This window comes from Oryx dammah, unplaced genomic scaffold (assembly GCF_014754425.2).
Source record: "Oryx dammah isolate SB20612 unplaced genomic scaffold, SCBI_Odam_1.1 HiC_scaffold_27, whole genome shotgun sequence".
In the NCBI taxonomy this organism is placed as follows: domain Eukaryota; kingdom Metazoa; phylum Chordata; class Mammalia; order Artiodactyla; family Bovidae; genus Oryx; species Oryx dammah.
In genome coordinates this window covers 56,633,672-56,650,009 of record NW_024070211.1, presented here as the reverse complement: position 1 = coordinate 56,650,009, position 16,338 = coordinate 56,633,672, and the positions used below count along the sequence as shown (strand labels likewise).

The 16,338-nt window shown below is 45.2% G+C and overlaps 1 long non-coding RNA gene across 1 annotated transcript; it reads right to left on the bottom strand.

Moving 5' to 3' along the window:
• Positions 1-937: 937 nt before the first annotated feature.
• On the bottom strand, positions 938-15,984 carry LOC120854688. Its single transcript, XR_005719043.1, has 3 exons — positions 15,974-15,984; positions 15,201-15,209; positions 938-1,099 (listed from the first exon to the last, which is right to left on the bottom strand). It is a non-coding gene; the product is annotated as an uncharacterized LOC120854688 (long non-coding RNA).
• Positions 15,985-16,338: the final 354 nt, after the last annotated feature.

Genomic DNA, 16,338 nt, shown 5'->3' with positions numbered 1-16,338 from the left:
CTCCCAGCAATCTTGATTCCAGTTTGTAACTCAGTTGATGTATACATATATATGTATACATATATTCCCTTCCTCTAGAGCTTCCTTCCCATTCCCCCGTTTGGCTTCTTTAGGTCACCACAGAGCACTGCAGTGAGCTCCCTGTGCTATACAGCAGATTTCCACTTGCTATCTATTCTACACAAGGTAGTGTCTATATGTCACTGACACTCTTTCAATTCATCCCACCATCTCCTTCCTCCTCCACCCCCCACATCCACGAGTTGGGTCTTTACATCTGCATCTCTATTCTTGCCCTACAAATAGGTTCATCAGTACCATTTTTCTAGATTCCACATATATTCGTTAATATGCAATATTTGTTTCTCTCTTTCTGACTTGCTTCACTTTGTATGACAGACTCTAGGTTCATCCACACCACTACAAATGACCCAATATCATTCCTTTATATGGCTGAGTAATATTCCATTTTATACATATACCACATCTTCTTTATCCATTCATCTGTTGATGGACATATAGGTTGCTTCCATGTCCAGACTATTGTAAATAGTGCTGCAGTGAACACTGGAGTACATGTGTCCTTTTGAATTATGGTTTTCTCAGGGCATATACCCAGTAGTGGGATTTCTGGGTCATATGGTAGTTTTATTTTTAGTTTTTCAAGAAACTCCAGACTGTTCTTTGTATCAATTGTATCAATTTATAGTCCCACCAACAGTGCAAGAAGGTTCTCTTCTCTCCACATCCTCTCCAGATTTTTTGATGTAGATTTTTTGATGATGGCCATTCTGACTGGTATGAGTTGACACTACATTTTAGTTTTGATTTTCATTCCTCTGATAATGAGCAATATGAACATTTTTCCATGTGCTTGTTGGCCATCTGTATATCTTCTTTAAAGAAATATCTGTTTAGGTCTTCTATTCATTTTTTAATTTTTTTTTATATTGAGCAGCACGAGCTGCTTATATATTTTGAAGATCAATCTTTTGTCAGCTGCTTTGTTTGGAAATACTTCTTCCATTCTGGGGGTTGTCCTTTTCATCTTGTTTATGGTTTTCTTTGTTGTGTAAAAACTTTTAAGTTTAATTAGGTCCTATTTGTTTCATTCATTTTATGGCTGAGAAATATTCCATTGTATATATGCATCACATCTTCTTTATTATTCCTCTGTTACTGACTTTTAAGAATACTTATGGCTGGGCCTAACCCCTAGAGTTTCTGATCGACTAGGTTTGGGATGGGACCCAAGAGACTGCACTTTAAACTGATTCTTGGGGGATGCCAATGTTTTTGGTCCAGTGACAACATGTTAAGAATCACTGTTCGGAATTGCCGCAAGTCATTCAGCTAGTATCTACTAGGCACCTGTTAAACACAAATTTTGTGAAGGCAGAGGGATCAGAGCCAGAGCATTTTTCTGAGGCCCAATTCTGCTGTTCAGTTCAGTTCGGTTCAGTCGCTCAGTTGTGTCCGACTCTTTGAGACCCCATGAATTGCAGCATGCCAGCCCTCCCTGTCCATCACCAACTCCTGGAGTTCACTCAGACTCACGTCCACTGAGTCAGTGATGCCATCCAGCCATCTCATCTTCTGTCGTCCCCTTCTCCTCCTGCCCCCAATCCCTCCCAGCATCAGAGTCTTTTCCAATCAGTCAACTCTTCGCATGAGGTGGCCAAAGTACTGGAGTTTCAGCTTTAGCGTCATTCCTTCCAAAGAAATCCCAGGGCTGATCTCCTTCAGAATGGACTGGTTGGATCTCCTTGCAGTCCAAGGGACTCTCAAGAGTCTTCTCCAACACCACAGTTCAAAAGCATCAATTCTTCAGTGCTCAGCCTTCGTCACATTAATTCACTGTTAAAACTGGAATTCAGTTTCCTCATCTGTAAAGTGGCAACATTTGAAGCTTTTATGAGAAAATCTCTGAGAAGACAAAGGCACCACACAGGGGTAGTCTTCAGATTTGGGTGTCCTTTCTACTGCTTTCTCAATGGATTCTTGAAGACTGACATTTAAGTGAATACATGAGGAAGACTGAGAATATGACAATAAACAATTATGTGCCCTTGCCACAGATTTTATGCCCTGGTACCATCACAGCAGGAATCCCCTACTGCATCCTTCAACATTCTGTGAGCTCTGTACTATGGTAGGAAAACTGAGGCTTGGAAAGATCAATTTCTTGCTTCCTAGCTAGGAAATGAAAGATTGTGGTTTCATCAGACCTGTCTAGCTTTGGAGCCCAAAATGTTCTCAGAGTTTCTCCATATCCCAATTCATCTCTAAAATGTGGACAGTGTTATCATCAGCAGCCTACCAGGCTCCTCCATCCATGGGATCTTCCAGGCAAGAGTACTGGAGTGGGCTGCCACTGCCTTCTCTGGACCAACCTAGACAGCATATTAAAAAGCAGAGACATTACTTTGCCAACAAAGGTCCGTCTAGTCAAGGCTATGGTTTTTCCAGTGGTCATGTATGGATGTGAGAGTTGGACTATAAAGAAAGCCGAGTGCAGAAGAATTGATGCTTTTGAACTGTGGTGTTGGAGAAGACTCTTGAGAGTCCCTTGGACTGCAAGGAGACCCAACCAGTACATTCTAAGGAGATCAGTCCTGGGTATTCGTTGGAAGGACTGATGCTAAAGCTGAAGCTCCGATACTTTGTCCACCTGATGCAAAGAGACGACTCATTAGAAAAGACCCTAATGCTGGGAAAAATTGAGGGCAGGAGAAGGGGGTGACAGCAGATGAGATCATTGGACAGTATCACCGACTCAAAGGACAGAAGTTTGAGCAAACTCCAAGAGATGGTGAAGGACAGGGAAGACTGGTGTGCTGCAGTCCATGGGATAGCAAAGAGTCAGACACAACTGAGTGACTGAACAACAACTCACCTTCTGAGATGGCCCACACTCTGTGGAGTGTTTCTCTTTAAATAAATCCACTTCTTACCTATTAAAAAAAATAAATAAATAAAATGAAATAGGATGGAAAATCCCCTGGGGCTTTGTGGGAGTTCCCTGAGAGTCTTCCCCACCCTATCTCCTCTCTCCAGCACTCTCTGGGCACTCAAGTGATCCCCACAGAAGGAGATGCTACCATGGTTTCCAGAGCTGACAGAGACTCTTCTGTTCAACAAAAGATGATTCTGAAGCCTGAGTACCCAAGCTCAAGATGCATTCTAAGGTGGTGAGAGACCAATGGTCGCAGGGCAGACTTGGAGGATGTGCTCCAGGCATTCAGAAGGGACTGATTCCTGGAGGGTGAGTGGGGCTGGACCCTGCTGGAGAGATAGAAGTCAAACAGTCCATCATGCAGGGGGAAAACAAAAGAAAAAAGAAAGAGACAGAAGCTCATAAGAGGAACCTGGGCTGTAGGAATGACAGAGTGTAAACGGTCACAACTTAGATGCCATGTAGATTGCAGCTAAATTAAAGTGAAAGAACCTGTTAGTCACTCAGTCGTCTTCGACTCTTTGTGACCCCATGAAATATAACCCACCAGGCTCCTTTGTCCGTGCGATTTTCCAGGCAAGAATACTAGAATGGGTAGCCATTCTCTTCTCCAGGGGATTACTCCTAACCAGTGATCGAACCCAGTCTCCTGCATTGCAGGCAGATTCTTTTCTTTTTAATTTATTTTTAATTGAAGAACATGGAACATGGACAGGTTCACAATTGGGAAAGGAGTACGGAAAGGCTATATATCATCTCCCTGCTTATTTAACTTACATGCAGAGCACATCATGTGAAATGCTGGTCTGGATGAAGCACAAGCTGGAATTAAGATTGCCAGAGAAATATCAATAACCTCAGATACTCAAATGATACCACCCTAATAGCAGAAAGCAAAGAGGAACTAAAAAGCCTCTTAATGACAGTGAAAGAGGAGAGTGAAAAAGCTGGCTTAAAACTCAACATTCAGAAAGCTAAGATCATGGCATCCAGTCCCATCACTTCATGGCAAATAGATGGGGAAATAATGGACACAGTGACAGATTTTATTTTCTTGGGCTCCAAAATCACTGTGGATGGTGACTGCAGTCATGAAATTAAAAGACACTTGTTCCTTGGAAGAAATGCTATGACAAACTTAGACAGTGTATTAAAAAGCCAAGACTTTACTTTGCTGACAAAGGTCCATATAGTAAAAACTATGGTTTTTCCAGTAGTCATGTATGAATGTGAGAATAGGACAATAAAGAAGGCTGGGTGCTGAAGAATTGATGCTTTCAAAATGTGGTACTTTTCATGTGTTTGTTAGCCATCTGTATGCCTTCTTTGGAGAAATGTCTATTTAGTTCTTTGGCCCATTTTTTGATTGGGTCGTTTATTTTTCTGGAATTGAGCTGCAGGAGTTGCTTGTATATTTTTGAGATTAGTTGTTTGTCACTTGCTTCATTTGCTATTATTTTCTCCCATTCGGAAGGCTGTCTTTTCACTTTGCTTATATTTCCCTTTGTTGTGCAGAAGCTTTTAATTTTAATTAGGTCCCATTGGTTTATTTTTGCTTTTATTTCCAGAATTTTGGGAGGTGGATCATAGAGGATCCTGCTGTGGTTTATGTCGGAGAGTGTTTTGCCTATGTTCTCCTCTAGGAGTTTTATAGTTTCTGGTCTTACATTTAGATCTTTAATCCATTTTGAGTTTATCTTTGTGTGTGGTGTTAGAAAGTGATCTAGTTTCATTCTTTTACAAGTGGTTGACCAGTTTTCCCAGCACCACTTGTTAAAGAGATTGTCTTTACTCCATTGTATATTCTTGCCTCCTTTGTCAAAGATAAGGTGTCCATATGTGTGTGGATTTATCTCTGGGCTTTCTATTTTGTTCCATTGATCTATATTTCTGGCTTTGTGCCAATACCATACTGTCTTGATGACTGTGGCTTTGTAGTAGAGCCTGAAGTCAGGCAGGTTGATTCCCCCAGTTCCATTCTTCTTTCTCAAGATTGCTTTGGCTATTCGTGGTTTTTTGTATCAACATCACTCATTATTAGAGAAATGCAAATCAAAACCACAATGAGGTACCACTTCACACCAGTCAGAATGGCTGCGATCCAAAAATCTGCAAGCAATAAATGCTGGAGAGGGTGTGGAGAGAAGGGAACCCTCCTACACTGTTGGTGGGAATGCAAACTAGTACAGCCACTATGGAGAACAGTGTGGAGATTCCTTAAAAAATTGCAAATAGAACTACCTTATGACCCAGCAATCCCACTACTGGGCATACACACTGAGGAAACCAGAATTGAAAGAGACACATGTACCCCAATGTTCATCACAGCATTGTTTATAATAGCCAGGACATGGAAACAACCTAGATGTCCATCAGCAGATGAATGGATAAGAAAGCTGTGGTACATATACACAATGGAGTATTACTCAGCCATTAAAAAGAATACATTTGAATCAGTTCTGATGAGATGGATGAAACTGGAGCCAATTATACAGAGTGAAGTAAGCCAGAAAGAAAAACACCAATACAGTATACTAACACATATATATGGAATTTAGAAAGATGGCAATGATGACCCTGTATGCAGGACAGCAAAAGAGACACAGATGTGTATAACGGACTTTTGGACTCAATGGGAGAGGGAGAGGGTGAGATGACATGGGAGAATGGTATTGAAACATGTATAATATCATGTAAGAATCGAATTACCAGTCTATGTCCGATGCAGGATATGGCACGCGGGGATGACCCAGAGAGATGTTGTGGGGAGGGGGGGTGGGAGGGGGGTTCAGGTTTGGGAATGCATGTACACCCATGGTGGGTTCATGCCAATGTATGGCAAAACCAATACAGAATTGTAAAGTAAAATAAAAAATAAATAAATTTAAAAAAAAATGGACCAACTTGCCAAAAAAAAAAAAGTCAATTCATGGTTGCTCAAGGAAAGTAGGAAGTGTGTTTTCAGTAAAGAAGGTATGAGGAATGAATTGCATTTTGTGAAGGGAAAGGAAGTAAGCCTGACTTACAGGTGGCTTTTTAGGATGGAAGAACAAAGTAATGGGTGCAGAAAGTGATAAGGTTTGTGAAAAGTGAACCATGAGAAGTGAGCTTTGTACATGGTTTAAAAGAAGTGTAAAATAAATTTAATTAAGTTTGCCTTTTAAATAAAGTAAAACTTATTTAGCTTTGAAAAAAAAAATGTGGTACTGAAGACAATTCTTGAGAGCCCCTTGGAGTGCAAGGAGATCAAACCAGTAAATCCTAAAGGAAATCAAACACGAATACTCATTGGAAGAACTGATACTGAAGCTCCAATACTTTGTCCACCTGATGCAAAGAGCTGACTCATTGGGAAAGACCCTGATGCTGGAAAAGATTGAAGGCAGGAGGAGAAGGAGACTGCAGAGGATGAGATGTTTGGATGGCATCACTGACTCAAAGAACAAGAGTTGAGCAAACTCTAGGAGACAGTGAAGGACAGGGAAGCCTGGCATGCTGCCATTCATAGAGTCGCAAAGTGTTGGACACAACTGAGAGACTGAAAAACAACAACAACAAATTGAAGGATAATTGCTGTACAATATTAGTTTTATTTCTGCCATACATCAACATGTATGGCAACATGAATTAGCCATAGGTGTAACGTCTGAGCCATCAGGGAAGCCCCTAGAAGACTGCAACTATCTTCTTCATAAATCTCACACATAGACTTCATGACTGCTGCTTCTTGATTTCCTTTGGCAGTGCTTGGTTTTTATTACCAGGGCAAGATGTAGCAAAGCAGAGATTCCCCTTGGCAAAGGAAGTTCCAGGGATGTGAGATCAAAGACTGGCCCTTTGCAGACCCCAGAGTCACAGCCCTACCCCACAGCCTTCCTAAGGTAGGCTGAGTTAGTGGTTATAAGGAATCAAGAACCATCTCTCTGTTGTACTCCAGGCTTTTAAAGATCCTCCCAAAGTGAGAAAACCCATTTAGCATAAACAGACTTCAAGTAACAGAGGCAAAGTGAGGCAGCAGCCCCAAAGTAGGTATATCAGGCTCAGACAGTCCCACACTGTAGACTCGGCCACTCTCCAGCTGGGTCCCTAAAGCTAATGCTCATAAAGGAGATGATATGCCCATGTCCCGGCAGGAGGATGGCGGGGAATGTTTTCAAGCCCTGGGCCGCTACTGGAGCCCCCAGGCAGGTCTAGCTGACTCCCATCTTTGCCTAATGAGCCCAAAGGACAGACCTGAGACTGACCCAGCTCTGGGTCCCCTGAACCCATCCCGAGTGTCTGTCTCAAGGTAGAGGCGAGACAGAGGAGGAATAGCAAGAGGAGTGGTAATCTCTCAGTGACCAGAAGAGGATGGAACCATCTTCCCAATTCTTGGCCTCATGCCATCTGTCTTAGTAAACTGGGTGACTACAATAAAAATACCAGGAATCAAGTTGATTACACAATGATTTCTCGCAGTTCTGGAGGCTGGGAAGTTCAAAATTAAGGCCCTGGCAGATTCACTGCCTGGTGAGGATCTTCTTAACAGTTTACAGATATGTGGCTTCTGATTATGTCCTGACATGGTGGGAAGAGTGGGCTCTGGGCTTTTTTTCTTCTTAAAAGGACACTAAGCCACTTATGGGGGCCCCACCGTCATGGCCTCATCTATACCTGATTAACTCTCAAAGGCCCCTCTTCCTAATAACCATCCTGCTGAGGGTTAGGTCTTCAACATGGGAATTTGGGGAGGATACACATTCGGTCCACAACACCATCTCCAACACTGTTCTCAAATCAAGTGAGCCTGATTTCTGGAATCACTTACAGCTCTCAGTTCAGTTCAGTTCACTTCAGTCACTCAGTCCTGTTTGACTCTTTGCGACCCCATGAACCACAGCATGCCAGGCCTCCTGTCCATCACCAACACCTGGAATCCACCCAAACCCATGTCCATTGTGTTGGTAATGCCATCCAACCATCTCATCCTCTGTCATCCCCTTCTCCTCCTGCCCTCAATCTTTCCCAGCATCAGGGTCTTTTCAAATGAGTCAGTTCTCCACATCAGGTGACCAAACTGTTGGAGTTTCAGCTTCAACATCAGTCCCTCCAATGAACACCCAGGACTGATCTCCTTTAGGATGGACTGGTTGGATCTCCTGTCAGTCCAAGGGACTCTCAAGAGTCTTCTCCAACACCACAGTTCAAAAGCGGTACTGCCAAACAAAAAGAGGATTTCTAGCTCAGAAGATCTATGCTACTGAATGCTAGTGTCCTGGATCGGTTGGGGGATGCTGAGCCCAACCCGTGAAGAGAAGGGTCACACAGTCTGTTCTAGACAGCACTAGCCTTTGCAAGACTCTCAGAAGTCTTGGTTTCTTCCTGAGGTAGACAAGATGAAGCATGATTCCTACCCTCAGAGCAACCCACTGTCTGTTTAGAAGGACAAGTCCAGCTAGCCCAGCACTAAGAGAATCAGACATGATGGCGACTCTAAGGAACTCAGAGGCCCAAATGGCCTCATCCAAGAACCAGAGCTCAGAAACCAGAACTAAGTGAAATGGGAAATTATTTTAATTTCTTGCCTTGCAGAATATCAGACTCCAAATTCAACATGAGTCACCCTATTACTCCTACCACCTCTTCTCCACCCCGCAGAGCAAACCTCCCACTTCTCCTCCCTGCTATCACTTCCCCCTCTTCTCCCGTGCTCCTTAGGCATGATTTGCCATGAATTAAACCCACCCAGGTTGAATCCACAGTTTGCTTATCTTTTCCCAGCTTGCCTGACTTTGCTCTTCTGGAGCCAGAGTATCTACCTGGGGAAGGAAAGCCCTCCCCCAGCACAGGGGAGGGAAGGGCTGAGCAAGTGCAGGCCAAAGACCAGATTCTAAATTGTTCCTGACAGGCAGGAAAGAGCTATAAGCCAGGGAACATGGGCGAGGCAATCAATTTTGCCCCGTCACCAATGGAGTTGTGGCTGTGCAGCTTGATTTTAAGGGCTCCAGACCTGGAGTAGCCTTGGAAGGCAGGAAGGATGGCTTGCAGAGAGAGAGAATTCCAGAAGTGGGTGATAAACACAACACATAGCTGTACCCAGGACTGATGGGGCGTGACAGCCCATTTATACACCAGTGACGTGCAGCCTCCAGGGAAGAGCTCTGTTCTCTGTGGTGACTGGCACTTTGCTGAGGCAGCAGAGATCACGGCTGACTCTCTGGCAGTGGTTGCTGGGGTCTCCCTGAGTTCAGAGAGGGCAGAGGCAGCCTCAGGCCAGAGCACGGGGCCACCGTGACCCACATGCTGGGTCTTCTCATTTTCTAATTGGACAGGAGAGAGTGGGTGGAGTTATTTAGAGTGAGCCTTGGGCTTGGGTGTCTGTATCCTTCAGAGAGAGTTCTTCCTGCTGCGGGTCTGTAAGGAAGTGCATGCTCTCCTGCATTTGTCATGGACCCTTATAAGACCGCCCTCTTCCTGAGACAGGGCTCCAAACACATGCTCCAAAGAGCAACCTCAGCCCTCTGCTCCAGGTACAACCCCCACTATCCCTGTTTATAGGTCATCAATGTCTTGCTAAAGAAGTACTAGGACTCATTTCAAGGTATTTCACAGTACCTCTAATTACTTCCCTGAAGTCTGCTAATCCTAAACCAGTAATTTTTCTGTGTTTAAGATGGGGGCTGTGGTAGCCTTTGGGGCTGGGTGGTGGGCATCCTCTTCTCTTTCTTGCAATGCAGTTCTCATAATAGCATGAGTCTTAATTTTTTTATGGAGGTCTTTCCCCCCACAATTCCCCAACTGGCTCTCGGGCCCGTTCTGGCTTCCATGTCCACCCTCTGAGAAACGATCCCTCCAGCTAGCAGCTCATGGTTCCACTGTAGGACCCTCTCACATCCTCCAGAGATCCACTTCCCCATTCACCTTGATCTGCTCAACCCAGCTTCCCCTGGGATTTAATCCAAACAGCACATCCAGTCTTGCTGAGCCCCCATGCACCCAGGAAGTAAAGCCCTCTGCCTACCTCCATCCTGCCCCCATCCTGACATGCCCTGTGCCTGTTCACATCGTCCATATTTGCTTTTATTTTTTCCAAAAGGTCTTATTCTCCACTCTAAATACTGGATTAAACTCCAGGCCACAGTCTGGTACTTGGTTCATCACCTGCCCCTGCCCCAAGGACATCCAGCTCCTTGTCAGCCTTTATCCCTCTGGTTGCATCTGCTTGTGGCCACCCCAGGAAACACCCCAGACCCAGCTGCCCAGCCCAGCCATGCTTGTGCAACACATCACTCCCAGACACAGTGTCTTTGCTTGCAATGCACTCCTGATTCCCTCCCTCACTCACACAGCACCACCCCCACCCCAGCCTGGTTTTTTCGCCACCCCCCCCACACCTGCTTCCCAGAGTGAAGTGGGGTGGGTAAAATCAAAAGTCACATTCTGAGTGTGTTAAGTTTGGATTGCCTATCAAACAATAAATGGAGAGAAAGTACAGGTCCACACAGCCTTATCTGCAATTCCAACTTCCAAAAAACTCTGAAATTCAAAAGGTGCTTTAATAATTCATTTACTAGCAAATTCTGACATGATATGAAATGAGGTTATTTACAGATTTTTTATGCCACTTAGGGTGAATATTCATATTTTGCTGCACGAATATCAATATGTTTGGTTACAGAATGCTATAACCCATCTTGCGGGGGGCATTAGTGAAGTCACTCAGTCGTGTCCTACTCTTTGCAACCCCATGGACTGTAGCCCACCAGGCACCTCCATCCATGGAACTTTCCAGGCAAGAGTACTGGAGTGGGTTGCTATTTCCTTCTCTCTACAATTTAAAGGCTCTAGATTCCAAAACATACCCGGTACCAAATGCAGGATAAGGAATTATGAACCTGAACATAGTTGGACATATAAGTCTAGAACTCAAGGGTGAGGCCAGGGACTCAGGGCTGAAGACACAAATTTGAGGACTGTCAGCACAATAATGACACTTTGAGCTTTGAGACCAGACTTCACCTTGGGAGAGACTATAAAGGGAGAAATGGCCAAGCATCAGCCCTGGGATGTGCCATCATTTAAAGGTTATGCAGATAAAGCAGATTTTTATCCCAAGTTTACAGAAATGGACCCTGAGAGTCGTTAAGGAAAACTGGTTTGCAAAAGAATGCATAGCTGTGATGCAACTAACAGGAAACAACAGGCTCCACATTCCAGGCCCTCCCCCTGGATTATGGCGGGGGGTGGGGGGGAGCTGGGGGGGGTGGTTTGGCATAGGATACAGACTATGAAACTAAAAGCCAGCAGAGTCAACCAGCCCCCTCTGAACTGAGACAGCTCTGTCTGAGCCCGTCAGCTCTACATTCTAAATTCTTCAATGCCCAGGCCCTGCACGATCTTGGATCCCCCTGCTGCCCAAGACTGCCACTTGCTCCTTCCTTATGGATATCATGCATCACACAGACTTGTAATTAGCTACCTGTGGTCTGTTACTGTCACTAGTTGTGAGCTCTTTGAGAGATGGCATTGTATCTTACTCCTTGTTGCATTTCTTGATGCCAGGCACACAGTAGAAGCTCAGTTAACATGTGTTGAAATGTCCTGAAATCCAAAAAGTATTTTGTAGTAACTTTAAATGGAGTATAATCTACGAAAATATTGATGCACTATGGAGTACACCTGAACAAACATAAAGTGGTAAATCAACTATACTTCAATAAAAAAGAGAAATACAAGGTAAGTAAACACAGGGATTCCCTGGACCACATCAAGGTAGTCTACAGAATATTTAAGACCAAGAACAGACAATGCAGACCTCCACTGAGCCCTTCTCCCTCCCCTCCAATTGTTATCTAAATGAGCCAAAGATGGCTTCTGAATTTTGGCCCCTATATTATCTACTTCTTCACAGCACACTGTGACCCATTAGCTCAAAAGCCTACCTGTGTCTAACTCACATTTTTGTACCTCCAATTGTTTCAAACACCATCCAAGTGAACAGAATTTTATGCCATTTAGAGCCTGTCTCCTTTGCACTCCTTTCACTGGGTAAAATTGCACTTACCATCTGTTAGCCATAATAAGTTAAACCCCAAAGTTATAACCATCTCAAGACTCCGCTGCCCTTTGGAGCTCTCTGATTTCCAGACTGCTGGGCAACACCACCTAGAACATAAACTCCCTCCCTATCTCCCTCTCAGGAGTTTCCTTGCCTTCTGTTTTGGGGTGGCGGGGAGTGGGGAGGTTTGCAGGGGGGGGGTCCCCCTAGTGCCAGAAACATCTTCAGAGGCAAACCCGCGTCAAACATCCTCACAGGCAAACATGTCAAGTTCAGTTCAGTTCAGTTGCTCAGTCGTGTCTGACTCTTTGCGACCCCATGGACTGCAGCACGCCAGGCCTCCCTATCCATCACCAACTCCCAGAGTTTACTCAAACTCATGTCCAGTGAGTCAGTGATGCCATCCAACCATCTCATCCTCTGTCATCCCTTTCTCCTCTCGCCTTCAATCTTTCCCAGAATCAGGGACTTTTCAAATGAGTCAGCTGTTCGCATCAGGTGGCCAAAGTATTGGAGTTTCAGCTCCAACATCAGTCCTTCCAATGAACATTCAGGACTGATTTCCTTTAGAATGGACTGGTTGGATCTCCTTGCAGTCCAAGGGACTCTCAAGAGTCTTCTCCAACACCACAGTTCAAAAGCATCAATTCTCTGACAAAATGTGGTCTACTGGAGAAGGGAATGGCAAACCACTTCAGTATTTTTGCCTTGAGAACACCATGAACAGTGTGGAAAAAAAAAAAAAAAAAACCTGCCAAACTGTCTTCTAAATCAAACTTGTGTGTTTTACTGCCACCTTGTGGTCATATCTTTTTCTTTGCTCAACCCTGAAATTCTTGGAACTCCCTTACACTAAGCCTGACAGAGGCCCCATCCTCCTTCCCTTTACAAAAGCTGTCAGCCAGGAACTCTGCTGGGACCAGAAACCAATGCTGCACCAGGAAGAAGTTCTCCCATGCTAAGGAAAGTATGTATTTTTTTTTTTTATTTTACTTTACAATTCTGTATTGGTTTTGCCATACATTGACATGAATCCACCACAAAGAACTCGTGAATTCCCAACACCCTAGAGATCACCATACTCACTCTACAGATGGTCTTTGTAAGATCTGCCTGATATATATGTTTTAGGGTCCCTATGACATGCCAAGCTCTGGCTTAAGGCCTTGAGGAACCTCAGCCTAAGAGGGGAGACTCACATTTAAACACATTCTTTCAGTGTGTGATGCTTGGATGAAGTAGTCAGAAAATAGGATGTCTGAACAGAGTTTATGAATAGAAATGTTTGTGACAGGCAGATAGAAGGAAGGGCATTCCAATGTGTGCTCAGGTACAGCGTGGCAGATATGGGAAGCTCTGGCTGGTCTGGATCAACTGAGGCAGACGCAGCGTGGGATCTAGTAGAAGTGAGCGCACCATACATGAGTGCATCCATGGCACGGAGTGCATCACAGGCTGGTTCAGGATCTGGGGCTTCTGGAGGTTTCCATCAGGAAGATGCTGATTAGCTGTGTGCTTAAGTCTGGGGGATGGTGCAGCACTCACCTCCTCAGTAGGCTCACTCTGAGACCCCATTTACATGGTGAGGTCGAGTCCACCAACTCTCCAAGGCCTGGGAGTACGCTGGGCCAGACCTTTGCAATTCTAGAAGCCTCTGCACATGACCAGCTGATGAAGCGGCTAAAAATAGTGCAGCCTTGGACACTCACTGCTGCTGGGAGGGGAGATGGGGGGCAGGACTGAGTAGATGAGCTTAGGGAGCTCCCAGGTCCCAACAGTGCAAGCATGACCCAATTTCCAAAGCAGGTAATTTCCGTGGAAGGTGGCTTCCTGGTGTTCAGGGACCATCGCTTGACCTAGTTTTCCCCCAACCCCTCCCACAAAATGGGGATGTTTCAGAAGGGAGATTTCCTCTTCTTCAGTGATTTTATTGAAACAATTACTTGCACACCTGCCACAGGTCTGTCTTCTCAGGTCCCAGACCTTTAGGCCATGCCTGTGCCCATCCTGGCTGAATACAGAAGCCAGGTCATCCAACCAGTCATTGGTTGTGGGACAGTCATTTCATGACTAACTGCCAACTCCCCTGACTCTGTGTGAGGAGGAAGGGAAAAAGGGAAAAGTAGGGTACCACATAGTAATCAAGATGAACAGGGGTCATGGTCGGACACACTGCCTACAGCCACTGCCTACCTCCCCAGAAAAGCAAAAGAGTTAAGGGGGAGTTTCCAAGAGAACCTCTCACAGATGGAGGCCTCCCCTAGAGAAAGAGCCTGGCACCTGACTGCCTGGCTAGGAGCTAGGTGAGGCAGAAGCTTGGGGGCCCCTCTAGAGCTATCCCTTAAAAAACAGGGTCCTAGCACAGTTCTGGGGAGGCTTGATGAGTGCCTCAGACTTTGGAGCTAAATGTAGGCATGGAAAGGCTTTTCAGGTGGCTCCAGTGATAAAGAATCTGCCTGCCAATGCAAGAGACACAAGAGAAGTGGGTTTGATCCCTGGGTTGGGAAAAAATCCCCTGGAGGAGGAAATGGCACTCCACTCCAATATTCTTGCTTGGAAAATTCCACAGACAGAGGAGCCTGAGTCAGACATTACTGAGCATACAGGCACGCACACATGTATACATGGACGTAGAAACCAGGACTCATTTCTCACTTGAAGATTTCTAAAGGGAAGATACTCCCTGAAGTTTACAGTGATGACAGGACTAAGGGATCTAAAAATAACACATTGAGAATACAAAATCCCCTCTCCCAGTCCCAGGTATCTATGCTTTTTGGGAGACCAAAAAGACTCTGGCAGCACCCAGAATTCATGTTGGGAAATATTAGGGTTGAGAGGAGAGGATCCAGGGCTCTGCAGAATACCAGGTGGCTGCTGGCCCAGGCAGGTAAAACCCCACCCAAAAAGGGGTTGGGATGTGGACCCTGGCAGGATGAAGGAAGGCATGGCTGTACTCTCTCTGGGTGTCCTGGAGATGGAGAGGGCCAGAGCCAGGCAGATACCTTCCCTAGGAAACCCCACACACCATGGATGTAAAGCCCACCACAGCTCTGCAGTCCAGAAGCAGAAGGTGAAACCAGACCCAGCTATGTCCAGGCAGCCCATCCTGGGACAGTACTCAAGCTGCTGTACATTTGATGCCACACAGGAGACACGTGGATGGCTCATATCTCAGCCTATCTAGAAAATGAAGTGCTTTCTGACTCTTTTGTTCTAGGCTATCTTTTCAAGATAGTGAAAATAGTGATAGTGCTAGAGAAGACTCTTGAGAGTCCCTTGGACTGCAAGGAGATCAAATCTGTCAAACCTAAAGGAAATCAACGCTGAATATTCATTGGAAGGACTGATGCTGAAGCTGCAATACTTCGGCCACCTGTTGCTAAGAGCCAAATCATTGGAAAAGACCCTGATGCTGGGAAAGATTGAAGGCAAAAGGAGAAGGGGGGCATCAAAGGATGAGATAGTTGGATGGCATCACTAACTCCATGGACACAAATCTGAGCAAACTCTGGGAGACAGTGAAGGACAGGGAAGCCTGGTGTATTGCAGTCCATGGGGTTGTAAAGAGTCAGAAATCACTTAGCGACTAAACAACAATAACAATCTTTCTTTTCAAGGATGTTTAGATACAGAACAGCCTTAATAGATAAAAATAGCAGTCCTCCAGAGCAAAGACAGGCATTCTTATTGACCAGTAAGATAGACAATATCTCACAGTAGAGCAGGGAGCAGGCACATTTACTGCCCATTATAAAAGATTTGGATGCTCTAAGCTCAGGATTCCTCTCCTGTTATGCAACCCATTGTATATACAGGGGCCATTTGGTCCTCTTCACAGTCTCCTGTGAAAACTGGAGCTCGGGGAACAGGCACAAAAGGGTTAATACTCTGGCTATTACCATTGTTACAAGTGATACACTGTCCTTTATCTCTGACCCAGGAGTCTCATATCTTTTATCAACATCCACTTAACTGACAAATTAATGTTAGCTTGTGATGATGACAAAAGTTCAAATCCTTCACAGTTCTTGACACTGTCCCCCTCCCCAACCCTAAAGGTGCTCCTCAGGGGAGGAGCCACCCCAGAATCAGACATCCCATGTGCAGCGATGGAGGGGGAGAAGGGGCAAAGGAGGACTGCCTCCACCCACACCTACCCCCACTCTTGGCACTCAGGCCTGGAGCCTGCAAGACAGCAGAGGAGGGGACCTCAGTCAGGCTCAGACTGGAATTTCAACTGCTCTCACAGACTAAGAATCATTGAATTGATCAGAAATCTAAAAGACCCACATAAGATGTCCTTTAGGGACAGAGGAGGGGGGAGTCTGAGAGTGGGTGAAAA